Raw genomic sequence first — 27,342 nt, forward strand, 5'->3', positions numbered from 1 at the left:
CCCCTCGCCTCTCACCTCAGCTCTGGTTTCCTGGCTTAGACCCCTGTTTAAATTCCCTCCTGCCTCTGAATATGTCCTCCCTGGGGATCCCCAGGGCTTTGATCAGCCACCCCCAATGGATGCACCCGTCCACCTCCACACACACCCCTAACCCCATCCACCACACCGCTGGGGGGAATAAGGGGGCTGAAGGGGGTCAGGGGTAACGCTGCTGGAGATAAGAGAGAGGAGGCAAAGAATGAAAGGGGAGGGAGGTCTTGTAAAGACCAGCTGAGGTTGGGTAAAGGGGTGGATAAGCGGGAGGGTGGGCTAATGAACCCCACTAATACCCTCTCCACACACACACACACACACACGCACGCACACACACACATTTAAGTAGCCTAATTACCTGCCTGATCTGGTGCAATGACAGCACCTGTAACAAGGGGTCAAAGCGCACATTTGGGATGTGCCAACAACCTTGTTAAGGAATATCTCATGTTAATGAGAGCTAATCATGTTGCGTATTTAGTTTCATGCTAATAGGACAGCATGTGATCTTAAAAAGATCACTAGTAATGCATAGATCAGGCAATATCTTTTCATCTTGAAAGTAGCGCTTGCATGCCCTGCACTGGATGGGTGCGCTGGCTTCACAAGTCAGGTGCTGGGTATAAGTCTTACACGACTGAATGTATATCACATGTATTCGTGCACAGCAATTATAATCAGCTTTTGACATGCAAGAAGTACTGTATAAAGCTCATTTGCATTGGCAAAGGAAAGATGTGGGCACATGAAGACAGACCTGAATTTTCTAAGACGGACCTGATTTTTACTTACCCACAGGAAAAACTCTGGGCTCTAATAGTTCAATAGTCTGAGCCACTTTCTCTAGAAAGTATACCAGGCCTGTTCAGATTTCCTCGATCAAGACCCAGGTTTGACTTCTTTACCTGTATTTAACTGTGTCGTTTAATTGAAACAAATCCCTCTCCATGCAGGGAATTATAGAGCAGCTTTCTTACACAGTAAAAGCACCGTGTATATACAGGAAATCTATTCCCAGACAGCCAGGATATCAAAGCAGATCATAGATAGAGGAGCTTCCAAACTGCTATCTCATCAAATTAACGTTTATTAAGATAAAATGATGGTCCGATAAAAACGGGAGTGTGTGACAAGAGCAAAGAAAATCTTCATCTCACTTCAAGAAAGAAAAGCAAAACCGCCTGAGGCCCGAAGCCGTGACCAAACACAAAGTTTTCAGAGGAAGTGATGAAGTAAAACGAGGAAAATGAAGGAGACACAGAACCAGTGTCACATTGGAGCCAAACAATTTATTTTCGTGATTTGAAAATGGCAGGTGAGCCACTTATCATACATTTATTCTCCATTAAAATACAACATCATGAATAATGATACAGTGCAGCATTCTATACTAACTACCCGAGTTAAGGTTATGACAGAAACTAAACCTCACGCTAACTAGGAAACACTTAACCCGAAGCAACAATCTGACAAGCTCCCATCTTGGACATACTGTAGCTTAAGTGAGTTTCTTCTGCAAATGGCCACCTGCACTTAGTGCGGCAAGTATTAATGTTCTGCTTTTAATGCTGAGTGCTCGTTAAGTTCCTTGAGGTCAATTCATTTTCGAAATGCCAAACCATCTGCATTCAAACACAGAAATCATGCCCGCATATCATTACATCGAGATAGATCAGTCGACTTAACGTATCTCATCCCTCTAGCTTTGACGATGATGCCTCGCTAAACAGCTCTAAACAAACTCTCTCAAAGCCCTGATGAATAAGTGAAGGGATAAAAGCTACATCGATACCATTCTAACGCATTAACGTGCCAAATAAATAAATAAGTGGTGATGTGCAGGAGGGGGGGGGGTGGCTTTGCACATTCTTTTGTACATTGAATCTATCTTATCAGAGCGTGTAAAAATAGCTTGACAGAGGCTAATTGTGCTTGTTGCTGAATAATGGATCACAGCGGAGAGGGCCTTCCTGGAACTGGGGCGGGTACGGCTGTTCCCTGCTGAACCTACGGGTTCCTCTGCCTGCTTTTGCCTTCAGGTAAAAAATCTGCCACAACCCCTCCTCCTCCTCCTCCTCCTCCTCTTCCTCCTCCCTCTCTTCCTCCCCCCACCCCAACTCTCTTCTCTTCCTCCTCACTCCAGTTCCTATTCATCTTCATCCTCCTCTGTCTTTCTCTTCCCTCTTCTTTGTTAGCAAGTGTCCAAGAGTTGTTTTTTTTAAACGTTAGAGGCTGAGGCCAAATGGGGAAATCAGGACAAAAATGTACAAAAAAGTAAAATGTAATAGTGCAGGGGCAAAAATGAATGAATTTTCTTCTGTTTTATTATTACATTTGGGTGTCTGGTATTTCTGTATCACTTATAACAACAACTATCCCCTGCAGGCCTCTTTGGAGCAGTCAGAAAACAACTGAGCATGTAGCTTGAAAGAGCAGGAAGAGTTAGCATCTTGCAGCCGACAGTGAGAGAAAATGCAGTCATCACGTGCATCAATGCAGCACTAAAATATATATCAGCCGTCGCAGTGGATAACTTACTGAATGAGGTACAGTAGAAGTAAGAGGTAGAAATTGAGTGTTTATGCATTTACACCGTATAAACCATCAAAGTTGCTCTTTCCTAATATTGGTAGCATTCAGTCCGTACAGCATGAACCCAAATTCTTGTGTTTAAGACAACGGAACAACAATTAAATTTAAAAAGTTGTATTTTCCCTAAACCCTGACAGCAAAAGAAAAAAAAACTAATCCTCTTACTCTGCACCACCCACAAGTGAGAATAAGGCTTTGTTGGTAAATACCCGTATCAAGTTTGTTGCTTCACATCTAATATGGCATCAAAGTTGTCGTCCATGTGACTGGGAAAGTTGAAAGCGTGAGGTTGCATCTTTGCATAAACGTCTTAGCCGCTATCGTCTCATCAGAGGAATGTGTGTGCAGCTGATGGAAGAATGCTTACACTTATTCCCTTCAACAACTAAAGGCTTGTTAAAAACTGCTTTTCCCCCTATCTGTCGTTTGAGCTGTGTGCAGCTAATGAATCACGCTCTTTGGCAAGTTGAAATATTCTTTGCTGTTGATGTCAACGAAAGAAAATGTAGCTGTTTTTTACTTGAAGTTGAGACTGACACGCTCCTTTCTAGCCTGAGTAAGTTTCATGTCCTTATGGGTTTGAGAAATCTATTCAAAATCCATCCAAATTTTGTAATGAAAGGCTATCAATCTGGAATCACTTTGTAAATGAAAAGCTGATGTTTTGCGGTAATGCGACACTCGCCCGGTACTCTATTTACTGTAACTGCAGTAGCTTCTGATAAACTAGATAACAGCTGTGATAATTGCTTTGACAGACGTAACATCGCTTAGACAGATAACTTTATCTTTCATTACTCTGATTTTACACCCTTTGTAGCATAAATCAAGATAAACATCTCTGATAAGACATCTTTGTTGAGTAGTGTATATCAGTGTCTCTTAACTGAGCAAAAAAATATTGAAGGAAGTTTGGACAAAATACCAAAAGGGGCTGTTAATGTGAGTGTCCATCATTTTATCTGTGTGTGTGTGTGTGTGTGTGTGTGTGTGTGTGTGTGTGTGTGTGTGTGTGCATTTTGATGTGCTGCCCTGCTGCTTTGATAACAACTCATATTTTTTTCTCTGATAATTACAAACCCCATTATCTCATCTCCCTCATCCAGCTGTCCGAAACATGAGTTGTGTTCAGTGTTAATGAATTCTGTTGCTGCTTGTTTTGATTTGTGTGGCAGGACAACAACTGCTTAGAGAAAAGGAAGCATGTAATTCGATTAGGCAAGAAATGTATGATATAAAAAGAGGATCTTTAAGTGGCTTATCTGTCTATCTACCCATCTTCCTATTTTTAAGTCGAGTCAAGTCAATGTCATTTATATAGCGCCTAATCACAACAGAAGTTATCTCAGGGCGCTTTTTCACATAGAGCATGTCTAAACCATACTTTTATTCTTTTATTCTAGTTACTTTTTCAATTCAGTATAATTACATCCACTCAGAGAAAAGTCAACTTGGCCTGGCAAATAAATCCAGCAATTTATATTTGATTCAGTCTTAAATAGACATTTAACACTTGTTATATAATATATTTGAGACCTAATCTGTTTTTATTTTAACACACTGGGAAGCTAAGAAAAACTTTTTCATAAGTGAGATATTATTATAATATTATTATGGTGTGAGAATGGAGCCTGTCAGCTTATGTTGGTTCTTAGCACAGTGAGAACAGCATTTAAATAAATATGTATTATTATCTAAAATAAATTTTGGATACTAAGGGAGAATATATCAGAATGATCCGCACCAGACAAGCTTTCAGCCTTGAAACTCAGCTGTATTTTCCACTGTGTTTACCTCTTATGCTCCTTGGTGCATTACACAAGCTGCTAGAGTCCAGCCAGGGCCGGTCAGTTGTCCATTTATTTGTCCATAAGGCCTGATGGGAGAGGAGACCACTCTTATCAATATTTCATATAATCATATGATGTTGTGTTTGGTCAATCTGCCTTTTATGGTCTCGTGCTATCTTAAGCTGAAGCCGTCAGTACTTAGGGCCACAGAGGAAATCAATGGGGAGGATAACATCAGTGGCCTGCTGGTTACTGTAAGTTCAGCATGACTATGTTAACATTTCCCGTAATGTTGACATCACAATGTTGTTACGACCCACTGAGGGAAAATTTTAGATAAAGCAATATGTTTTTAATGGGACCCATGTGACTGCAGAGCCTCTTAATGTTTGACAAAAGAAAAGTTCTGTCTGTCTTGTACATTTCATGTTTACATCAAGTAATTTGTAGCATTATTATTGATATTTGTGTGTTTATGTGTGTGTGTTAAGTATTGTATAAAAATGTATTTGTTTTTTCTTCACTCCATTCATTTTACTATAGAATATTTAACAAAATCCTAAAGGAAGAAGATGAACTCTGCCTTACTTTCCCATATGACTTATATAAGCTGTTTGGGTTGCCATCAATGCATCCTAATGCTACCTGACATTTCCGAACTGTTTTAATATTCGAATATTATGATCAACGGCTCGTAATGCAGGCCGCATGAATAATTTCAGTGTATTTGGCGGAGGCCTGATTATTTGAAACAAGTTCTGTTCTGGGCTTGCGGGGAGCTGGCGGATCCAGAAACACCATTAGCCAGGTGGTATCCCATGAATTAAAAATAGCTGAACACGGTTTTCCAGTCAGGCTCCTTCACTGCCCCCCCTCCCCTCCCCTAACCCACCCACCTCCTCCCACCCTAACTCCACCCCCCCCCACACACAGCACACACAGTGTTTCGTGACAGAAGGCCGCCTTCCCTCCAACCTGATGAAGAAATCTGCCGGAATGAAAAAGAAAGAGAGAGAGAGAGAGAGGGAGAGAGAGAGAGAAAAAAAAATCTGCCAACTGATCTGGACACAGATACATGACCCACATACCCTCTCGCTCGCCCCACCCATCCCTCGCCATGGTACGTCTGTCATCCGAGGATGTTTTCACAATGTTTTACCATCCAATTTTTTAGAAGTGTACTTCGGGGACGTGTGAATTAGATGGCAAACGGGGAGAAAATGTGGCAGAGACACCTCGGTGGAGCTGCGTTAGCGAGCTGTCATGAAGCCCGAGACGGCGCCCGTACCCGCCACCACGAGAGCGTTCCATAAAAGGTTGAATTAACATCGAGGTTAGCCTCAACTCAATTCACATCAACTGCTTCCCGCCACCCACTGCCGAGGACTTGAGGACTGATTCTAATAAAACATCTCCATTTAAACCCTGTGGTGGGATTAATGTCTGATTTATGCTACATAGGTTGTCTTACATCCCAATGAGCAGCACAAGAAAGAGCAGAAAGGAAGTAGATATGAATAGCAAGGGAGATAGCTGAAAGAAAGGAAAGAAAGATACAGCAAGGATGATGGAAGGAAAAAGGAAAGTTTGTTGGAAGAAATAACCAGACAGATAGAAGAAAGAAAGGACAAGACAAAGGGGAAAATAAAGCAAGGAGAGCTAGGAAGGAAAAGAAAGACAAATGATAAAGGGGAAAAAAGTAAAAAAGTATAAAAGTTGAGGGATGAAGAGGTTGAAAGGAAAAGACAGAAAGACAGCTGGAAAGAGAGGAAAGATAGCATGAATAAAGGAGAAAAGAAAAATGGCTAGTAGGAGGAAACAGTGCAGGAAAAATAGAAAGAAAGTCAGGAAAAGAAAGATGGGAAAAAAAACACACAAGACATCGCTGAGAAGCTACAGTACTAAAATAGAAGGAAAAGGAGAAATGAAGAGATGGAGCACTGATGCGCCACCATAATGCAAGAGCCTCCCAACAACACCCTGCATGTTCTTCGCTGCCTGCTGTATATTTAATAGCCACTCCATCATTCTGCCCCCTTTCCTCTCTCTCTCTCTCTCTCTCTCTCTCTCTGTCTCTCCATCCCTCCGTCATTCCCCTGCTCATCCGCGGCTTGCCCAAGCAGATGGAGATTGTAAGGCTCGGTGGCACATTCCAGCATCGCAATCTGTCTCCACGCGCTCGAATCCGGGGGAAAAAGGCCGAAGTATTTCCCCACATTGTGCACCGCATATGCGACGCTTTAGCTTGTGCTCGTGTTGGGGAAATAAAAATCAGCGGAACGGCTCGGAGTGGCAACATGTCAACACAGACAGACAGAGGGAGATAGGGGAATAATTGTTGGGGAATTAATCAGTTGGGAATGCTTTTCCCTTATGCCATCCTGCGTGGGTGAGAGTAACTGCAATGCCAAATGGAGAATTAAATTTACACCATTACAAACATGTTTATCTTTATCCCTATGCTCCGTGGTGTGGGGGTAAAGTCTGTGTGACGCCAGTTCAAAGCATTGTCACATTTAAGCGTGTCACAAACTTATCTCCTTCAGGGCTTTTTGCCATTGTCTGTCAATAGCATAAATAAACAGGGAAATAGTCTTGCTAAAAAAAAAAAAGTAGGGAGGATGTTGATACAATTTCTTTGACAACAATGCCCTCCTTAAAAAAGTGAATCACAAAGAGTCAGAGGTCACCACCGCCACAATTCAAACAACCGCCAATATGACGGTTCTTTTATTTTTGCTATTGAAGTTTTTACTTTCTCAAAACTCTCTGCCTGATGAACTTGTTTTGTTAAAAGTGCTTCATAAATAAATTTGTCTTGACTTGCCCTGTGGGTAGCACCAACACATCATTTCCATATTCACCTAATTGTGTCAGTCACTCATCCTCAACAAAACAGCCTTTCCAGGTCAGAGAGATGCTTCTCTTGCAATTTTCAAAGTTCAACACAAACCAGAAGAAGGAAGGATACAGAGAGAGAGAGAAAGAGAGAAAGAGAGAGTGTGTGTATCTGTGTAGAAAAACAGCCTGTGAGGTGGCGACTCATGACACTGACAACGCCAAAAACTTGGTGGTATGAGGAGAAAAAAAAAAAATTAACGACACTAGACAATAAAATTTTCATTCACTCTACACACCCAAGGTGGAATAGGCGAGTCGCAGCTGCAGCGTGACGTGTAAAATGTGTTTGGATCTGGCCTGCAAACACTGCCGAGGAACCCATGAAAGATGCATGGGGCCACTGGAGAGGTATAAAGAATTTAGAGATATAAAGGATATATGACAAATAAATCAGGATGCAAATCTCACCGGGTGCCACTGGGAGTTCTCCAATGAAAACGGCCTGAATAATTGAAGAGGAAGAGGAAACATTTCATCAATGAGAAGAGCAGTGCAAAATGCTCTTCCCTCCATTTTCTAAACCTTTCTTAGGGGGGCTTCTAGTCCTTTAAAACGACAAAGCAGAAGGGAACTCCTCTGTCAGACACCAGCGTGCGAGTACATGAAACTGTCTTTGAACTTAGACAAATGCTTGCACCAAAGCTGTCAAAATCATGGGGCCTTTTGGGGGAAAAAACAAAACATATTTAGCAATTGTGCCAAAATTGAGAAAAAAAAAGAAGGATGGAAATGTGAGACAGAGAAAACAAAAAATAAACTAGAATCCAGAGAGGCTTTTTCCCAGTGACACCACTACTCAGACTCTGAAAGACATCTTCATTTTTAAAATTCTTCCTCACCTCTACTAGTAATTTAGCAGATGGGATCACTGGGCAATTTTCCTAAAGAAAATGCTGCTTTGTTGCGACCTTTCACTCACTATAAAGGTGAAATGATACTGAAACTCTATCACTTTCCTTCCTGGTCATCCCATCTCATACTGCCCTTTCTCTCACTTTTGTTTTTCAGTTTATGTCATCACTACTGCCAAAGCAATAAACTAAATATAAAATTTCCAAACAAACAAGTTACATATTTAAACTTTGTTGTTCTCGCCATAAAAAGAGCAGACATGGTGAATGAGGGGGAGAAAACTTTACATAATGACTCTTTTCTTGCCAGTTCAGCCAGACGCTCCACATCGAGGGAGGGGAAAAAAAAAAAAAAAAACGATCCTAACGGGAACTCATCACCATGGTGAACCTGGGTTGCCAAGCGCGACTGTCTTGGCAACAGCGTCACCAGGGATACTGGCTCCCCGTAGATGGGGTTCATTGATTAGAGTTGGAGCTCACCCCAGAGTCCTTGGAATCATTAAACACTGTAGGTTTTTTTTGGAGAGGGGGGGGAATGAGAGCCCAGGGAATTGTGGGAAGGACTCAGAGGTCATATTCATTAAGAGGTTGGAGGCCCTGTTCTGAGTCCAAACTGTATTTCTCTCCCTTTCATCCACCTTCATGACATCATTGGTGAGATAATTATTGGATAACCTTCATTATAGAGATCTCAGTTTAAGTCTGGTCTTATGTTGTTATTGCTGTATAAACTTTACTGCTGCTTTGCTGCAGGAACTGACTTCACTAAGAAGATGAAGGTCAGCCTTGAATTTTGGTGATTGTCTGGCGTCTTCCGTTTTTAGCCGACCAAACTGATTAATGAATTGATTTATGAATGACACCACACATCCTGCAACCCTTAAATCCCCTAAAAACTTGGTTTCAAGTCTTAAAGGGGCAGCTGTGGCTCAGGAGGTAGAGCAGGTCGTCCGCTAATCGGAATATCGGCGGTTCGATCCCCAGCTCCTTCAGTCCACGTGTCGAAATGTCTTTGGGCAAGATGCTGAACCGCAAATTGCTCCCGATGGCTGCACCAGTGGTGTGTGAGTGTGCATTAGATTAGATCTTGATTAGCAGGTTGACACCTTGCATGGCAGCCTCTGACATCGGAGTATGAATGTGTGTGTGAACGGGTGAATGTTGACATGTACTGTAAAGCACTTTGAGTGGTCGGAAGACTAGAAAGGTGCTATATAAGTGCAATCCATTTACCATTTAAATAATTCATTGCAACATTAAATATTCATGATTCAAATAAGCAACAATCAATGTTAAAAAACACCCTTAGGTATAATATACTGAGAGTTTAACTTAAAAAAAACTAATCTACTTCATCAGGACTGTGTGGGTGTGGTTTAATTAGATTTGACTGACAGCAACCAAACAACCCACCAACTGTCATCAAGTTTCAAATGTTGCTAAATCCTGACTGGTGCACAGAAAGTACGTTACGTGCCCTTTTTCCAACTGAGCCCAACCCACTTCAAACCAGTGAGAGGAGCACAGAGGAAAACAGAAACACAGAAATCCCTCATGTGCATAAACCACAACTATTCTAACTTTGGCAGTAATAATAATAATGTGCTCATGTATGATGCTATCGCTCCACTCATAGTAAGAAACAGATTGAGAAAAAGTTTTTGTTTGATGTAGCTATCTTAATGTAATGAATAATTGATCAAACTTAAGAGTCCTGGCATCACATTATTATATTAAGTATGACGTAACAACAGAATACGATTGGAGAAAACTATTCAGCTATCTAAAACTGGATTGTATTTAAACTGATTCATCAATGAACAAGCACACTTTTGACGTTGTGTGTGTTGCTGTCCGTCAAAGGTTGTTTTGGAAATTTTTTTGAGTCAATTCTAACATTGTATTTTCAGAAGACAACAAAAGAAAATGGAAAACAGACAGAAGACACCGTCTAAACATCAGTGGTGACGATGTCAGATGACGACAACTCTGAAACATATATCCCAGCTGTGAAATTCTTCAGTGTCTTTAAACCTTTCTACCCTTTATCAGCCCAATCGAAATACCAATTACATAACAATTAAATTAAAAATAAACATTATCTATAATGCTTCAACACAAAATAGCACCTGGAGCACTAATAGGGTGTCTTTTTTCCTTTTATCAGTTGTAATTTCAGACTAATTATACTTCCTTTTAAGGTATTTCACTGACCTGACAAACCATCTTTACATCAAAGAAAGCAGCAGCGTGAGGGGGGAAAAGAAGCAGCAGCTCTAAAAAAGAAAACCTCACTTGAGATTCACACTTTTCTTTGGTTTTCCTCTGCCTGAGTGGTCACAACAGAAGTTGGCTCGACACAGAGTCCTGAATGATCTGTCATCCTGAGTTACATACAGGTATGCATATGAGCTGACATGGCACTGTTGTGACAAATGCACAGGCTCAGTGTCACATCTCATACTATAGAGTGACTGACATACCAAAGAACATATACTCACCACTTGACACAGCCTGTCTACACTCTTTACATTTTAAATGCAGCTCACTTGACAGATCTAGTGTGTCCCTGGATGTGGAACAGTTTCTGCACTTGTAAGTCCTATTGATGTGAGTGAGGAATCTGTATTTTACTGCCCCGATTCTACACATCAAGATCAGTTTACTAGTCATAATCACTGAGTCAGCCTGTGAAAACAGGTGTATAATGTGGCTCTGAAGGAGCTGTGTCAAGTCTGAGAAAACAACGCCGGTGATGTCATCTGGGTAGTCTTCGCTTGGGCTTGGAGAGAGCTTTTTTTGTCAGAATAGTCTATATATAAAATGAAGGCTTCCAAGACACTACCAAGAGTCACGAGAGTCTCATCTTGGCATCACTTTTGGTCATTTTAATCATTCATTCAGTCATTTTTTGATGGGTTTTTGCATAGTGTGTAGTGGAGACAGTAGAGAAGCAAAAAAAAACTGCCTTTGTGTGTTTTAAAATTAGACGAAAGTTCACTCGGTAGGGATGACTCTCCTGTTGTGATGCAAAAAATAGTGCATGTCTATTCCAAAGTTGCACAATGTCAGCGTGAAGCTTGCCTGGAAAACCGAAAAATGTGAGTGTATTTGCATGTTTTCCAGTGTGTGAGAAAAATGTCTGGGTGTGTCTTTCCAATGAAAACCAACTTATGAACAGTCTTAGCTTGAAGAGTGTGTCCATTTCCGATCTTTCTGTTTTGTGCATGTGTGTGTGTGTGTGTGTGTGTGTGTGTGTCTACTCATTCGACTCTGCCTGTGTGAAAGAGGGGCATGTGTGTCAGGGCTACCTTGAAAAGGAGATGAGAGGAACTTCCTCTTCTTGGATCAGGCACAAAGCAGCAGGCAGCGGTGTGTGGGAGGGGCAGGATAGCGGGTAGACGGGGTGACGGCCAGTGCCAGGGACGAGGGTCTTTGTGTGTTTTGTTAGCGGTGGCGGCACCCCTCAGGTCCGGTGGACACACGCCTGGTTCATTCGACGACAGCTTTGTCTGGGCTTGGAGGGCAGCCATGAGCCAGGCGCGCAGGTTGTCGTGACAACTGTGCAGCGAGACAAACACACACTTTGACCCACGCACGCAAAGAATAGATAAAGATGAAAACTGGTGAAGACAATCAGCACAGTTCATGTAGTGATCCAAAAAAAGCACTCGTATGTTTCACAATAATGTGTGTGAGTGTTGAGTGTTAATAAAAGAAAAGTAAAAGCTCGAACTATGACATTATCGTTGATGTCAAAAATGTTTTTTTCTAATGTCAGAGTCCGAAATAAAGCTGAAAGCGCAAAGTTATTTATTGGTTTAAGTCTTTGTGGGTTCATATATTATTATAGATTTGTGAGCGTTTGTCTGCCGGTGTCTGTTTAACCACTTGTCTCTGAACCCCGTTCACCTGCAGCAGCCGGACAAAGGAATGTGTTCGGCTGCGCTCCTCTCCAACCCTTGTGCATCTTTCAACCCTAAACTATGCAAGGATCTTGGAGAAACAGAGCATCCGTTGACAGCAGGCGCTCCTCCAAAGACATGCTTCTCATGCCCTGTGGAGGCCCCCTGTACAGGAGACTCCGTCCCCCCCCATCCAACCCTCATTCTCCCCTGCAATCAAAGACAGCTTCATTATCTGCTGACTAATTTTGCGCCTGCCCCCAAGACGACTCCCAGGTAATGGCGGTGCAGGTTTGGCCTCCTCCCCTGTACCTCTCTAGAACAGCCGCTCTGAGACTTTGAGGCCACAAGGCTGCACCCCCACCCCCCCAACAATGGGCCCTCTCAGGGGCCTGGGCCTGCTTTGCATCCCCCCCCCCTTCCACCAACCTGCATGGGGAGGAGGGGGAGAGATCTAGGAGAAGGGGAGCAGGGGGAGATGAATCTTGAATCTCCGCAGCAGGAGAGGAGCCAGCACTGGGACAGGCGGTGATACAACATTTGAATGCCCCGACCGGGGACACACCGTCGTGCCTCTCCAATTAAATTATCCAGTCCACAATGGCGAGGCCTCGAGAATTGACACCTCCATTGAGAGTGTGTCAGCAGCTTTGTGGGGACCGACAATTTCCATCTCTGCAGAAATAGATTTGCTCCCAAGGGGAGCAACAATAGCAGGGCAATCCTTCTAATGCTCGTTTTTGGGAGGAAAATAGGGATGAGAGCTGGGGATTTGGAAGGTTTACTTACAGGGACCGAGGGAATTGTCTGTACTGTGGAAATGATAATATATTTGAAGAGTCTGACAAAATACAACGTGGGAAGAACGTGTTGTTTTTCAGGTGTAAGCAGAAATCACTCTCGACAGTGTAACACGTTCCAATAAATTTAATCAAATGCACTTTAGCGTGCATGCAAGAGCAGTGATTTTAGTTATTTAGCAGGGTTTCCCTTGGCTAGGGTTAGTGAAATTTAGAATTCACTCAATTCTAGTTACAATATGTCTTTAAGTAGTAGAAAATGTGTCAAACAGCATTCCCCCATTTGTCAAATGAATGTGTCTATCCTTGCACAACATACAAATTTGATAGGCTATAATTTCTTTCCAGACGCTCGCTCATCACTTGGGAACAATTTAAATTTACAAAGCAGTACTTCCTTCAGTAATCGCCATATCTTTTGTCAGTTTAGTCTTTACAGAGATAGACAAAAGAAAATTAATTCAGGTTACAAATCCAAAGATGAGAGGTCCACTAATGGAAAACAATGAACCTCTTTATAACCTCAACAACTGCTGGTTTAAGTTTCGTTTAATGTTTTTGGCACATTCACCATTATTTCAAAGTAGAGAGTGACAGGAAAGATTGTGAAAAATAAGCGAGTAAGTGCAACATGTACTGTATTAACACTGGACACACCTTAGCCCACTGAGCTGCCAGAACACCCACATTATGTGTATTACAGTGCTGTTGACATGAGGCGTCTACAAAATCAAAAACCTGTCTGACACATAACAGCTCAGTTGGGACACCACACACGTCTCCAACTGAAGACACAGGCATTGCATTGACTGCCAATTCCCCCAGGCAAAGTTTGGAAAACACACAACCTGACACCTCCAAAGTGAGCGTAACCAACTGACACGTCTGCATACTGTAGTTTTCCTCTTTTCAGCGTGGAGAAGTAGAGTGCATGCCAGGAGCAACTGGGCGTCCAACACTGGTTTCTTTTAACAATGACTACAATCTATCCCTAAACTTAACCAAGTCATTTTAGTTGTCTAAGCTTAACCGCATATTATCCATAAAGGTGACACATCAGAAAACACTGAATGAAAATTACAGGCAAAAATATATCGTCTGAAATGTTCAGTTCGGTACTGCAAACGTCAGTAAACAGAAGACGCCTGAATCAAATCAATACTTATTGTGGGCAGCTTTGCCTTTAAAACAGCAGCAGTTCTCCTCAGTTCACCTGCACATAATTTTTCAGGGTACTTGGCAGGTCGGTTGTTCCTGCATCTTGGAGAGGTTGCCACAGTTCTGCTGTGGATTTCGGCGTCTCAGCTGCTTCTGTCTCTTCATGTAATCCCAGACAGACTCCATGATGTTGAGATCAGGGCTCTGTGGGGGCCAAACCATCTGTTGCAGGACTCTTTGTTCTTCCTGTTGCTGAAGATAGTTCTTTATGACTCTGGCTGCATGTTAGATCATTGTCATGCTGTAGAATAAATCTGGGACCGATTGGACGCCTTTCTGATGGTATTGCATAATACATAAGAATCTAAACATCTAAAAGTGCCTAAAACTTTTTGCACTGTACTGTATTTCGGCTGACACATAACAAGGACTTGCAATAGAGCAATGAAACAGTGTGCCACTAGGTAAGCTTATTTTTCAACTGTAAAACTCAGTACACATCTTGGTCACAACCAAATTTAAAGGATTCTTATTGAAAAAGTTGTAAACAAAAATGTACTAGCTGATATACCATTTTTTTAAACCCTAAAATATAGATATCAGTATTGCCCTAAAATATCCATTATCAATCAGGCTTTACTAGAAACTGATTCTGCCATCCCCTGTGCGTGGCAAGTCAGACGGATTGAACGACATCTATGACCAATCGGCTTCCATGGCTGAAACAAACCGTTGTTTACACTACATTTGAACTCCCCTCCCCTCTCTTCTCTTTTATCAATCTTCAGAGAAATCTTAGCAAGACTTATTCCTCTGCCCACATAAAGACACAGTTGTTCTGTTTGAATCAGTCAATACAAAGTGAATATGATGGACAAAGCTACATGGATAATACGTCTGTCTTCCTTCTCAACACTAAGTGGATGCTGCTGAAAAGGCGAGCCTTTATGTCTGACCCCCAGAGGTCAGACTGATACGAGTTAGTGTGTCTGTGTGTGTGCATATGGGATAGTCTCTATCACTGCACCCCACCCAGCTGTTTTTCCACAGCCTGAGGTACCTGGCAGAGACGTGGCTGTTGATCTCGTTGTCTACCTGGACACATAACCCAAGAAAATCCCATAATTTAGGTATTAAGTGGCCGTTGATGTGATTAAAAACTATCATGAATAATTTCACGAATGCAGTGTGACATTTGCGGGAGTTAATCACGGAGGAACAAAGAAGAATAAGGAAAGCCTCGATTCCCAAGATAATATTTTTACAGATTGGATTCCTCCACAGACGTTGACTGACAAAGTTCACTTTTTTTTTTCCATAATTGCATAAATAGCAATTTGTTAACTACCCGCAGAGTGGAAGTAATTTTCTGAATCAAAGAAAAATATCAGTTATGTTAGTTATATATTAATCAAATAGCAATCTGAATAGATGAAGTAATATATTAGAATTATAGTTGTACATATTATTCTTGCTACAGGTCACATTTGATAAATAGATCAATTTATAGTAATAAAACATAAGTTGTTTCCTGATGTACTCTGTTAAGAGAAACCTCTGAAAGCCCAGAGGATTTTCTTTGTCCAATCAGAGACATCAGAGGGTCCAAGACAAGACAAGAAAGAGCCAGAGGAAAGAAACGAAGAAAATAATTCTCTTCTTTTGTCTCCGTTTCTGGGTCAAGGCCTAATTGATTTCCTGATTAGTCGTCCATCAACCTAAATCACAACCTGCTTTCACACCTGCGATGGGAGTGTGATTTCATAGTTGAGGAATTCATTAATGTTAAGCAGCCTATTTATCGTGCAGTAAAATGAAGAAGAAAAAAAAAAGTAAAATTGAAAAATGAAAATTATGGAAATTACATTTTCTCTTAAAGTTAATTTTGACTGTTGTTTTCCCGTGAGGAATTTGACATGCATGATTATTCATCTCTTGACAACAGCTCAATTAGCACAATAATTTTGTTTTTCGTTTGTTATCATCAGGGGAAATATGCCATAACAGAGGAACTTACACAATGTAATACAAGAACTACTGGAAATATACATAGTCTGTCAGTGACATTCATGCATTTAATTTGTGGAATGAGGCTCGATCCTCATGTGATACATACTGTATGTTTCAGCACTGCAATTATCTCCTCAAGAGCACAATGTAGGCATAATTTCCCCAGACTGCATAATTATCTTTGAGTAGGATGACAAACTCATCACAGAAGTTTGTGAAACAAGCAGTTTCACTTCAAACCAGAAGGTTCTGCACCTGAATCGGGAAGAATCTATTCTTAACACTTTTGTAATCAGGTAGGTCTTTACAAATTACAAATGCAGCCTGGGGGAGTGCACATAGTTTGCCCAGAGTACAGTGGTCTTCACAGTGCCAAAGCACACTGAGCTGCAGTCCAGAGGGCCAACTAGGGGTTAAAGCCTCACTCCAGCATCACTGATTGACTTCTACCAACTAAGGAATCAAACTGGTAAACTTCTGAGTACAGACATGCTTGTTTTCTCAATAGTTGCCCCCTAAATCAAAAACACAGTCACCTCCGCATGTCTTGAATGAAGTTTGACTGGTGGAAAAAATAATTCCTCCTCATCAGGCCAGAGAAGAGGGACTTCTGCAAAGTAAACACGGTGGTTTCGGCCTCGGTTTCAAAAACACTGAATGTTTTCATCTTGATTCAGAGCCAGGTTTGGTTAATCGAGTCGGGGTTGCGGCGACATGCAAGATCTTTTGTTGGCATAACTTGGGCTGCTTTTTTAAAATTCACATGTAGCAGCATGAGCTAGGAATGACCCAGATGTAACGTTGGATTCACTCTTTATTGCACCCGATGACAATATAATTCCTCGTCAAGTTTGTCCCTGTCGGAAACTTAATGCATCAGGTTGTCATATTCTGACACTTTGCTGGACCGACATCAGACGTGAAAATAACACAAGTGTCTCTTTTACAACTTTCTACTTTACTTGCTAACTTTACAACTTGAAAAACATCCATCTTTCCTTTCAACAAGCCAACATCAAAGCACACATCCATATACAGTCACATTCACACTTTTTTTGCTTGCCAACCCTAGAACTTCTGACTATTCTAATGAATCGGATGATTAATCTGATACTTTGATGTATTTTTGTAACAGTTACATTAAATGTGAGACGGATTAATGCAAGGTCTCTTCAAATAAAGGTTACTTGCTAAGAATATGTCTATGTGAAGTTACTGGTGAATAAACACACAGTTAGGAGGAAAACTGCAAGCCATTATGTCAGTGACAAAGGTGTCTGGCTTTGTGTTTTTCTGTCTACGGCTCACAAGGCCATGTGAGGACCATCTATACGTGCCGCACCATGTAAAGAAATATTGTCTCATGTTTGGTCTCAGCTCAGGTCAATGCTTTTCCTTCAATTTGGCCATCATTAAGGGAGTATTTTGGTGTGCTCATAGTAACCTGATACCACTGACTGATGCTGATCGCTCCCCACAGGGCCCCACTCTCCTCCAGCAGGCCAAGGCGAACCCAGCTGCAATTATAATACTTAAAATAATTCCACAAAAGTGGAGCCATCATTAAATAATTCAGCTTTCTAGTCTTGTCAGGGCTTTGCTAGACTTATGACATCATTCAAGCTGAATATCCTTTAGCAGACGTGTAAGCCAAAAAATACTCACATTCAAACAGGTATCGCATTTCTAGAGCATTTGAATGTTTTTAAAATGGAGTTTTTCAAACTGCTGTTTCCAAACGGCCTGTGTGAGCTCCAGAAAGTGTCTCACAACTAATTGAAATCGGTGCTTGCAGCCCTGATCAGGCTTTGCAACAAAGCCCCAGAGTGGTCTGATTTGCACGGCTATGTAAACAAATCGTGTTTAATTTTACATGAGTATTTGCTTGGCGCCCTACACCCTAAGAGCACGGCCATATCATTAATAAGCCAGACTTGCTCATCAGACTGTAAATGGCTTGCTTCATGTATAAAATATCAGAGGAATAAAGTGGGCCTGCATTTCTAAAGAGGCCTGAATGGACCTCTACATTCTTAGCAGGAATTTATGGAGCACGTCAACACCTGGACTTGGTGATGTTTACAGCACCACTGCCACACCACCTAATGGATGAGGAAGGGCCAGAAGGAACCAGTTCTTTTGTTGATCCCTGGACAGTTCTGAGTTTAACTGTCTTTTGGGAGTCTATCTGTTTTTCTATACACAAGGCTGTTCACAGAGTTTCTCTACCAGAACTTCTGGACACAAATTTGGGATGCAAATAGTCATGTGTATGAGCCAGTGCTAAGCTTACTTTATAGCTAATAATGTTCAAAATTTGGGGATACACTGGACACTAAACTTCAATATACAATTGGCTAAACCCACAGAAAATGCTACTGAGCACTGTTAACTATTAACTAGGTTTGAGGGAAAATTCTGTTGTCCTTTTTGTACAAAGAAAGTAAAGAATTAGGTTTAGGGAAACATAGTGGTTGGGGGTCTTCATCGTCATGGTCACAGTAATACAATTTTTCCTCAATTGCTTCATCTTCAAAAACTTCAAACTTCCATGTCAAAACCAAACTCTGCACTCAAAACCATGTAATCTTACATCTAAACTAAACTTTGCCTTCAGACATCACACAAAAGCCTTCAAATACACACACACACACACGACAAAATAGCCATTACACACCGGTGAGATCATTTCAAAACAATACCGTAAAAAACCTGTTACTGCAATAAATAATGGCGCTTATGGTTTTCCCCCAGAACAACCTCTTTACATGATGAATACAATATAAAGACATGTATAAACTTTCAAAATTTCTAATTCCTCAGTGTATTGTAGTAAAATAAACTGAAATTGAGTGAAAAACTAAATATGCTGTAAAAATGTTCAAATGATAAAGAGCATAGTATACAGTAAAATAATTTCCAATATTACCAATATTTATATTACCAATATAAACCAATGACAAAAATAGTTTATACATGAAGAAAGAAATCACATTTATTCTGCCTCAGGTCTTTGTGGATCCATTGATCCAAAACAAGTGAACTGACCTACAGCCCTTTCATCTATCCTGAGGTTCTGATTGGTGTGTGAACAAATTTGACTTGTTTCCACCAGGGGAATTGTTTGTTAACTGGTTTCCAGCTGTGATGACTTGAGTTAATGATATTGAATGCTGGTGCTTTCTAAATAAGCACAAGTGAAAACAAGGGGAATAGTGTTTAAAGTTGTTGGGAAATGGGTCGGTCTTTTGGTAGATGGCGTCATGGTTTGGGATGTTTAGCTAATAGGCCCAGTTATAGTGTGTAAGCAATCAAGAAAAACTCTAATCACATCGTGGTCATGATTTTTTAAAAAAACAGCTTTGACGCCAGGTTAGAAACAGGAAACAAACAGCTGCGTCCCACCTAAAAGTCAGATGTTTCCTTGACCCATCCATCCACCCAACCTCCTCACAAGCCTCCTTTGCTCCTGTCATAATTACGTCGGCCACTAGAGGGCTTTGTCCAAACCACAGGGTTGATGTGTCATTTTGGGGCACTTGCTGAAACAACTCTTTTCAGTCTCATTTTTATGTGAAGACAAAATTAGTCATTTTTGTTGTCTGGATTCTAACACTAGTACTATACAGTTCATACGTCCATTAGCTTAATAAATAACAGTATTTGATTGTTTTCAAAATTAAAGTCTTGAGATTGAAATGTCCTTACGTTGAAAAGTCTGTAGAAGGCTGCTTTTTAAACTATAGATAGACACCCAAAATGGATGGTGGGAAACTAGTGTTCAATAAGACATGAGTCCCACAATGATGCTGCATTGGCTCAGTTAAGCTGAAAAAGCTCCAGAGGTTCTGTCTTTGTAAGGGATTTGTTCGGTGTATATGTCCAGACTTCCTGGCAGTCGATATTAACTATTAAGCATGACGAGTCTCGAGCCCACAAGTTGCAGAGGATATTGCAGCAAGTTATACAGTACATGTGTGTTTTTCTATTCCCTCGATCTTTTGCAGAGTGTATCACACAAGCTTTTCTAGCTCAGCACCCCATTTGTCTGCACTGCGGTGTGTAATTGTAAATAAAGAAGAAGCCACTCATGAATGCTCCCTCTGCATAGATGATGTCCTAATTGAGAGATGCAGTGAAATGGTTATAGGGTGTTTTCATTTCATGGTTCACTCCACACTCACCATGCACTTGCACGCACACACACACACACACATCAACCCTGTGGTTTGGATCATGAATAAATTGAATATCCTCTTACTAAGCTACTAAATACATCTGCAGCGTCACGCTACAGTGGGTTGGGCGATGCCTGTTCTATACAGATCGTTGCCTCCCACCAACAAATACAGTAAGAATATAAACATTTAGGTCATACGATGTTACCAAGACACACAGGCTTTATGGATTAGAGGTCCATGTTTTTTTTTAAGTAAATTCGGTCAATGTGTGACGCGGAGGCACACAGTTGGAGTCTGTGGTAATAAAATCCGTTAGAGTCACACTAGTATGATTAAAAAAGTGAAGTGAATAACACTTACTAATCAAAGCACATAAATATGAGCTGGAGGTGGGGACTGCAGTGACTAAAGCTGGATTTATAGTAGACGCAAGGGGTTCCACCGTGATATCACTAACGCAACCCTAGACACATGTATGAAACATGATCTGGCTGTATAGTGTCTTAATTACAGCATATTCCCCACGGTAACTGTGTTTACATTCTGTGATTCAATTTATGATACAGAGCTAAGGTGGGCTACACACATACTTATAGAACTGGAGTTGCATTATTGCGGCATGTCTCACTAGTGAACTGAAGAAGACTACTGCTGTGCAATCTGTGTTTATTTTCATTCATTCCTTCAGAGCGGTGATTATGGTGAACAGAAGGTTTGCATTGTAATGTGTTTGTTATTGAAGAGGAGAAGATGACTGAGTCTTTCTTCAACTTCCTTATTGTTGTCTTCAACAGCCAATCACAGTTCTTGCGGGCTCCACATGGTAACTCCATTGCCACTATAGCCTCAACATGTAGATACCATAGACTGTGTATAAGGATGGATGTAGCGAGGTATGACATCACTCATTGGTTTTGAAGTAGAGTCAGTTTGAAGCCCAGAATTCAAAATTATGGTCAGCGCCATCTTTTCCGTTTGGAGTAAGGACCTTACAGATAAGGAGCACAGGTTGTTGTCTTTCACGATCTGGAAACATGACCCGCCACCTCGAACACTGAGTGTTTCACACTTTGGCTAACATTAGCTACTTTAGCTCAATTGTGCAAACAGGGCAAGTATCATAATCAAGTAACATTAAATTTACTGAAGAATTGCAACAACAGTCTGACTCAGAACAAGTCCCGGAGCCAGGGAGAGCAGCAGGTGAGCCAACTGTCAATCATAGCTGTCAATCAACAGACCACACAGCAGACATCAAAGCTATACTATAAGTCTTCATCTTATTAATAGAGCAATAATTTCCAAAATGAAAATCACACTTATTAAAGGGCCTGGATTTAGTAATTAAGACCATAATGACTCCTTGAAAGAAATTATTGACTCAGTATTTCTAGAGAGGAGAAGATGCTTTTTGATTGAGTCACTTGAAACCAGGGATTTTTTTCAGAGTCAGCATCTAGCAGCTTTGAAGCGGTGGACGTTACCTATGGCCTAACTTTACAGCCTACAGGTGCCGAAGGTACAGCATAACCCCCTAACGTAGAGGTATAAGGACATCACCACCTCCAAGTTGTAGTCACATCTAGTATTTTAGCATAATTTGATATGATGTGAATGCAACATTAGACTAAACTAAATCCACATCAGAGGAGTCTGAAAGTCAGTTTAGCATGTTTTTGTGACTGACAACACAGCTGCCAACTTGTATTAAGCTTTTGCACTAAATGCTCCCATCAAATTATGCCTTGTGCTAAAATATGCAGCCTTCAATATACTGTAGAGTAGAGAATTTGCAGATTTTAAAATGTTCTTCATACACAAAGCCGAGAACAGGAAGTGTGTTCGAAGAAGCCTGACATCTCCGGGTCTGCGAATTGGATGCAGCCAAGCGAAAAAGACACAAACACACCATTTTGGAATTTCTGAATTTCCATGTAGGCCGCCCTAAATCTGTGGGTTAATCGAGTGAATATTTTAACAGACATCCATTAATTTGGTTGTTACAATGCCTTATGTATAAGTTGCCTCACATAACCCTTTCTCCTGTTTCTACCATACTTTACTGCATTTCTTCGGGTATTCTGAACCACTGGAGGAGAAACGCACTTAAACAGGAAGAATGGGAGTAGGAGTTCATTGGCTATGCAGCTTGTTCTGTACATCACTGGCCAAAAGAGTGCTCATTGTTCTGTGTATTAGTGCAATGTTCATTCTCTCGGTTCTCCAAGGACAACATTCTTTATGCATCATGGCCAAAGCTAAAAAAAAAAAAAAAAAAAAGATACTAAAACACCAGCAAATGAACTGCATGGAGCAAGAAACTTCCCTAACCAAGCTTTATGAGAATTTACTACTATGTGTGCAAGGTTGATTTTATGTGTGTGGGTGCGTGTGTGTGTTACAGTAGTCACTGCAGCACACAGCCAGAGGGCTCAGTGTTTGATCCCTGGCTGTAAAATTGATTATCTGGTGGCAGGAGGGTGAAAGGATAGCAGTGTGTTAGCTTTGAAAAAAAAGAGACGCAAGTCAGTCTGTGTGTGTATGTGTGTGTCTGTGTATGCGCGGCGGACAGCCCAGGGGACTGGGCTGCCCCTGAGGAAACGTGTCTTAAGAAGCTCTCTATGGTTCCAGCTAATGCTCACTTTGTCACCCAAACAGGGCGGGAAAGATAATCAATAGCCTTTGATAGCTACTATTAGGGTTTTAACAAGCTTTTCCTCACGCTGGGCTGCTCTACTGAGGAGAAACGAGGAGAGCCAAACAAGCCTTCATCATCCTGTCCCTTGCAACCTTCCTCTCACTGCACACCACACGCTCTATTTCATCTTCTGCTGGCATACGGATCGGCAAAGTTTTATAATACCAGGGAAACCCAAAGAGATCCACGTTGAGCCTTTGATGGCTCAATGCCATACAAGATGGGATAAATTTCAAAGAATAAAATCTGTGCTCAAAAGACCCACCCTTATACATCTTCTAATCATTCAAACTTTATTAGAATAGAATTATAATAATAATAATAATAAATAGAATAATTGTTGCTGTTTTCTATCAGTTTCCACCCCTCAAAACCAAATGATCTGTTCATTTCAGAGGCTCATGTGGGTTTTTTTTGTTAAATCTCAAGGCACTTTTTTTTCAAAATTAGCCCCTCACTTAGAACGCATAATGCTAATGACCATAATTAACCCAAAATGGAACTTAAATAATTATGGACCGCGTGGATTGCTCATTCAAGAGAAGAGTAAATTAATCTTCCATTTGAGCGCCTGATCAAGGTGTATTGTGTGTTATCCCTGCTAACACTTCATTTACTAACAAGATGTATCAAGTGTAGCGGAGTGTCAATGTAGCCGCAGTCACCGTGACACAACGCAAACAGGTCGTAACCAAACCGATTAGATGCTGTGGAAGGAGGGAAGGAATAATTCTTTCTTCTATTTTTAAAAATATTGTCAAGGGCCCCTTGAATAAGAATAAATATAAAACATTAGCATTGTAATAGCCCGTGTGTGAGTGTGTGTGAGCAAAAGTGTTGCTATGAAAGTAAACACGTGATCATGGATTCCCGGTTTTGGCACATAAATTGCAGAGTGGGGCCGGCGTGTTTCTCCACTCTGTATGTATGTTTAAAGTTCTTTATTGTTATATCTCATTACATAAGTATAAGAGAGTAAAAATCTTTAGTTTCAGCTCCTCAACAATGCAGTAAGGAAAAAAAGAAATACTTAAAATAGTAAAAGCAACAGTAACACATAAGAGCATAAACAATAAGAAGAGTGTAAAACATGAGTGTGTGTATGTATGTAAGTATGTAAAGTGTAGTGTGCATGTGTCCTCCCCATAACATATAAATAAATATCCATATGTGTATATCATATATGTGTGTACAAATATATGTGCTTATGTATGTGTGTGTAACATCAGGCAGCCTGCAGGCCGTCAGTGTTCATAAGCCTGGTGGCCTTGCTGTTCTCGAGCCTGCTAGTCCAGGCCTTGGGGCTGTGATACCGCTTGCTAGACGATAGCAGCTGAAACAGTCCGTGGTTGGGGTGGCTGGGGTCTTTAATAATCCTACGGGCCTTCCTGGCACATTGCCTGGTGTATATCCTGGATGGAGCAAAGCTCACATCCGCTGATGTCCTGGGATGACCGCAAAACCCTCTGCAGTGCTTTGCAATGTAGTGCAGTGCAGTCACTATACCAGGCAGTGATACACTGAGGATGCTTTCAGTGGTGCCTTAAACATTTACATAGAAACACTGGACTCTCCTGGTTAATGTCAAAATCTTATAGGTTTATATTATGAACACCAGTTTCAATTATTTCAACTTTGTTCCTGAGAAATCACGTTTTGTCTGTGATTTTGGCATGGGAGACTGCTAAGAATACAACAATACCCATGAGCCTCAGCTGCCATTGCTATGGAGAAGAAGCCAGTCAGAGACTCGAATCACAGCAGTAATGAATTTTCTTTGTTGTTGAAGTTGTGAGAAAAACACGGCACCATATTTGCTGAATTCAACCAGAAATTAAAGCTGAACTGACTCACTCACCAGATTGTAAATCAGTTTTGTCAACACCGTGACCTTTAGCTTCCGTCCACAGTTAGTGGCACACATGACCGAATTTTAAGCTTGGTGATTGGCTGTCCTTGCCAATATGCACCTTAACTTCTACCCAGAAATGTTTGTGTACACAGTCTTGAACCTTCGACTTTTTATCAAAGAACCAGATATTTTCTACATTTTTTGTACTGATGATTCAACCGGGAGAGCTTCATGCCATTCCAAGCAGTAGAAATGCTCAGACTGTGAGTCATATAATGTTGTCTGTGGTGAAAAATGAATGAGATTTTTCCTTTCAGAAACAGGGGAGCCCAAAATGGTTCCTTTCACTTCACAACTCGATTGTTGTTGTGTCGATCAGTGGTCTCGTACAGCCAGACTTAATCTCACGAGTTGAATTTTTGCTACAAGTGTTCAGTCTGGAAACAACCACACAAGAACAGATTGAACCAAACCTATCTGATAAACTAGTAAAGGCATTAAGCACTCAAACATGCACAATTTCTATTCAATAATCTAAAATATATAAACTGATATACTCTTTCTATTACCGTTACTGTTATATGTCAAATAAAAAATTGGCAGCTATTTCTCTATCCAAGCATCTTTGTTTTTACGAATGACCTTGGTGAAGGCATGAAGAGGCTTTTGTGTCATCGAGGCAGGCATGATGGGTAAGGGATGCAGTGGCGGTAACCCAGGTGGGGCCAATCTTCCCTCCCAGCTAGATCCAATAAGAGCCATTAGAGGAGTCTGGTCTGGTTCATTTGAGCGTCACAGTTAACAACCTTACACAGGGTGGGACAGTGTACAAGGAGCAACAAATCTATGAGCAGCACAAAGCAACAGACTTCTTCATTCATTACACACTGATGCAACTTCTCTATTAGATGTCTGTGTCCTCTGGCACAGAAAAGAAATTTGTAGAGTTGTTTCGCTAAAGTTTAAGCGTATTCAGTGTCAGTTAGCGTTGCCTCACACTGAAACCCACAGAGGTTATGGACATCATGCTGGATGACGGTGATGCAGTAGTGGAATACTGGGTGAGAGGAACCTGCTGAAAGGCTGGAGGGAAAACAGAGGCTGAGTAAATGAAATCTCATCTGTCTATCTACGTTCCTGGTTTCCTCTTTATCTCATCCTGCAAAGGAGGGAGGAGAGGATGGTTTTGTTTTTTTATGGGGTTTACAGTAATGCTCAGAGGGTGAAATTATTCCTGGAGCCCAGAGTTTAATTATTTCCTCTCGTATCAATACAGTCCACCGACGTAATTTCCGTGTTGATCTGATTAAAGAAATATTACATTCTGCCAGGGCACGGGCAAATTGACTTTGGTGGCAAGGTCTTGACAAGAACCAGACACGCAGCTTTATGCATCAGTAACGGCGTAACCATATTATCCATGCACTGCTTCCTTCAGTGAAAAGCAAGACGCAGGCTGTTTCCAATGAAGACAAAAGATGAGAGGAAGGAAATTCAGGATGGAAGAGATGTGCAGACGTGCAAGTATACACCTTCTCCAAGAATACTAATGCCTTGTCATGAAGACCCTGATGTTACATCACTAACATCAACTACGGTGCATGCATTAAGAACTGTGTAGATATAAAATACAACACATGTGATGCTGGGAAGTCACATCCTAACATGCTCTTTGCTGATCTTGTTTTTTTTTCCAAATATATAGAGTCACTTTTAGATACTAACCGTAAGTTTGAATCAGACACCAAAACTTTATTATTCCTTTTTATTTTGATAAATAAAGGTAGAAACACACCAGCGATCAATATTGGCTATTGATTTTTTTACAGTTTTATGAAGGATCGCCCTGATCCACAGTGAAATAATTTGTTGTTTCTTAAATTGCACTTCATTTTTACACATTTATGCATTTTGTGAGACCATTTCCTCTAGATTTTTATTGCTGCTTTTATCTACCTTTAATGTTTTTATGCCTTACAGAAGAAGAAACCTTTTTAAGTTGCACATTTAGAGCTATTAAGTGCTACTTAAATGTATTTTAGTATTATAGTTTCACTATCCTTAGTTTGTTATTAGTCAGGAATTTTACCATTTCACTTTGGGATAATTGTCCAGAACATCATGTAATGACCTTAATGTATATGTTACATTTACAGGTATAAATCTTACAATTAAATGTGTTTAAACTTGGATTAACGTAATAAGAAACCAGTTAAGATGACTGACTTAGTCTCATATTACACATGCTTCTGTGACAGGAACACATCTTTCAACTTTTGCTGTTTTTCGTTTTCATTTCTGAACTTAGAGCTAAATGTTGATTAAAATAACACAATGACTACAGCAATGACCCCTGTGAGAGCATTATGTGAGGGTTTAATGAGACATCACTGGCTGCAGAAATTGGTATCTCTTGATCTCTTCCAAAACCTAATGACAGGCCTGTCACTTTTTTTTCCTTGACCACTTTTTCCTCAACCACTTCTCTCCATCTCTCTCTCTCTCTCTCTCTGACCATTTGATGATATCTTGCAGTGAAACTCTACTGACCGCATCACGTAGCATTGC

The 27,342-nt window shown here is 40.9% G+C and overlaps 1 protein-coding gene across 9 annotated transcripts in view; it reads right to left on the reverse strand.

The window, feature by feature from the left end:
- Window positions 1-27,342, reverse strand: part of LOC122997539 (homeobox protein Meis1) — a 165,933-nt gene that overhangs the window by 125,811 nt on the left and 12,780 nt on the right. For 6 of the 9 annotated variants that reach the window (XM_044373744.1, XM_044373746.1, XM_044373740.1 and 3 more), the window contains exons 2-3: window positions 11,482-11,731; window positions 4,420-4,501 (exon numbers count right to left, since the gene is read on the reverse strand). The gene's annotated coding sequence lies outside the window, so the exon portion shown is untranslated. Of the gene's footprint in view, window positions 1-4,419; window positions 4,502-10,384; window positions 10,447-11,481; window positions 11,732-27,342 lie in introns of all 9 variants that reach the window. The other 3 variants (XM_044373743.1, XM_044373742.1, XM_044373745.1) reach the window with 2 other exon arrangements.

Source organism: Thunnus albacares, chromosome 14 (genome assembly GCF_914725855.1).
Source record: "Thunnus albacares chromosome 14, fThuAlb1.1, whole genome shotgun sequence".
Taxonomy (NCBI): domain Eukaryota; kingdom Metazoa; phylum Chordata; class Actinopteri; order Scombriformes; family Scombridae; genus Thunnus; species Thunnus albacares.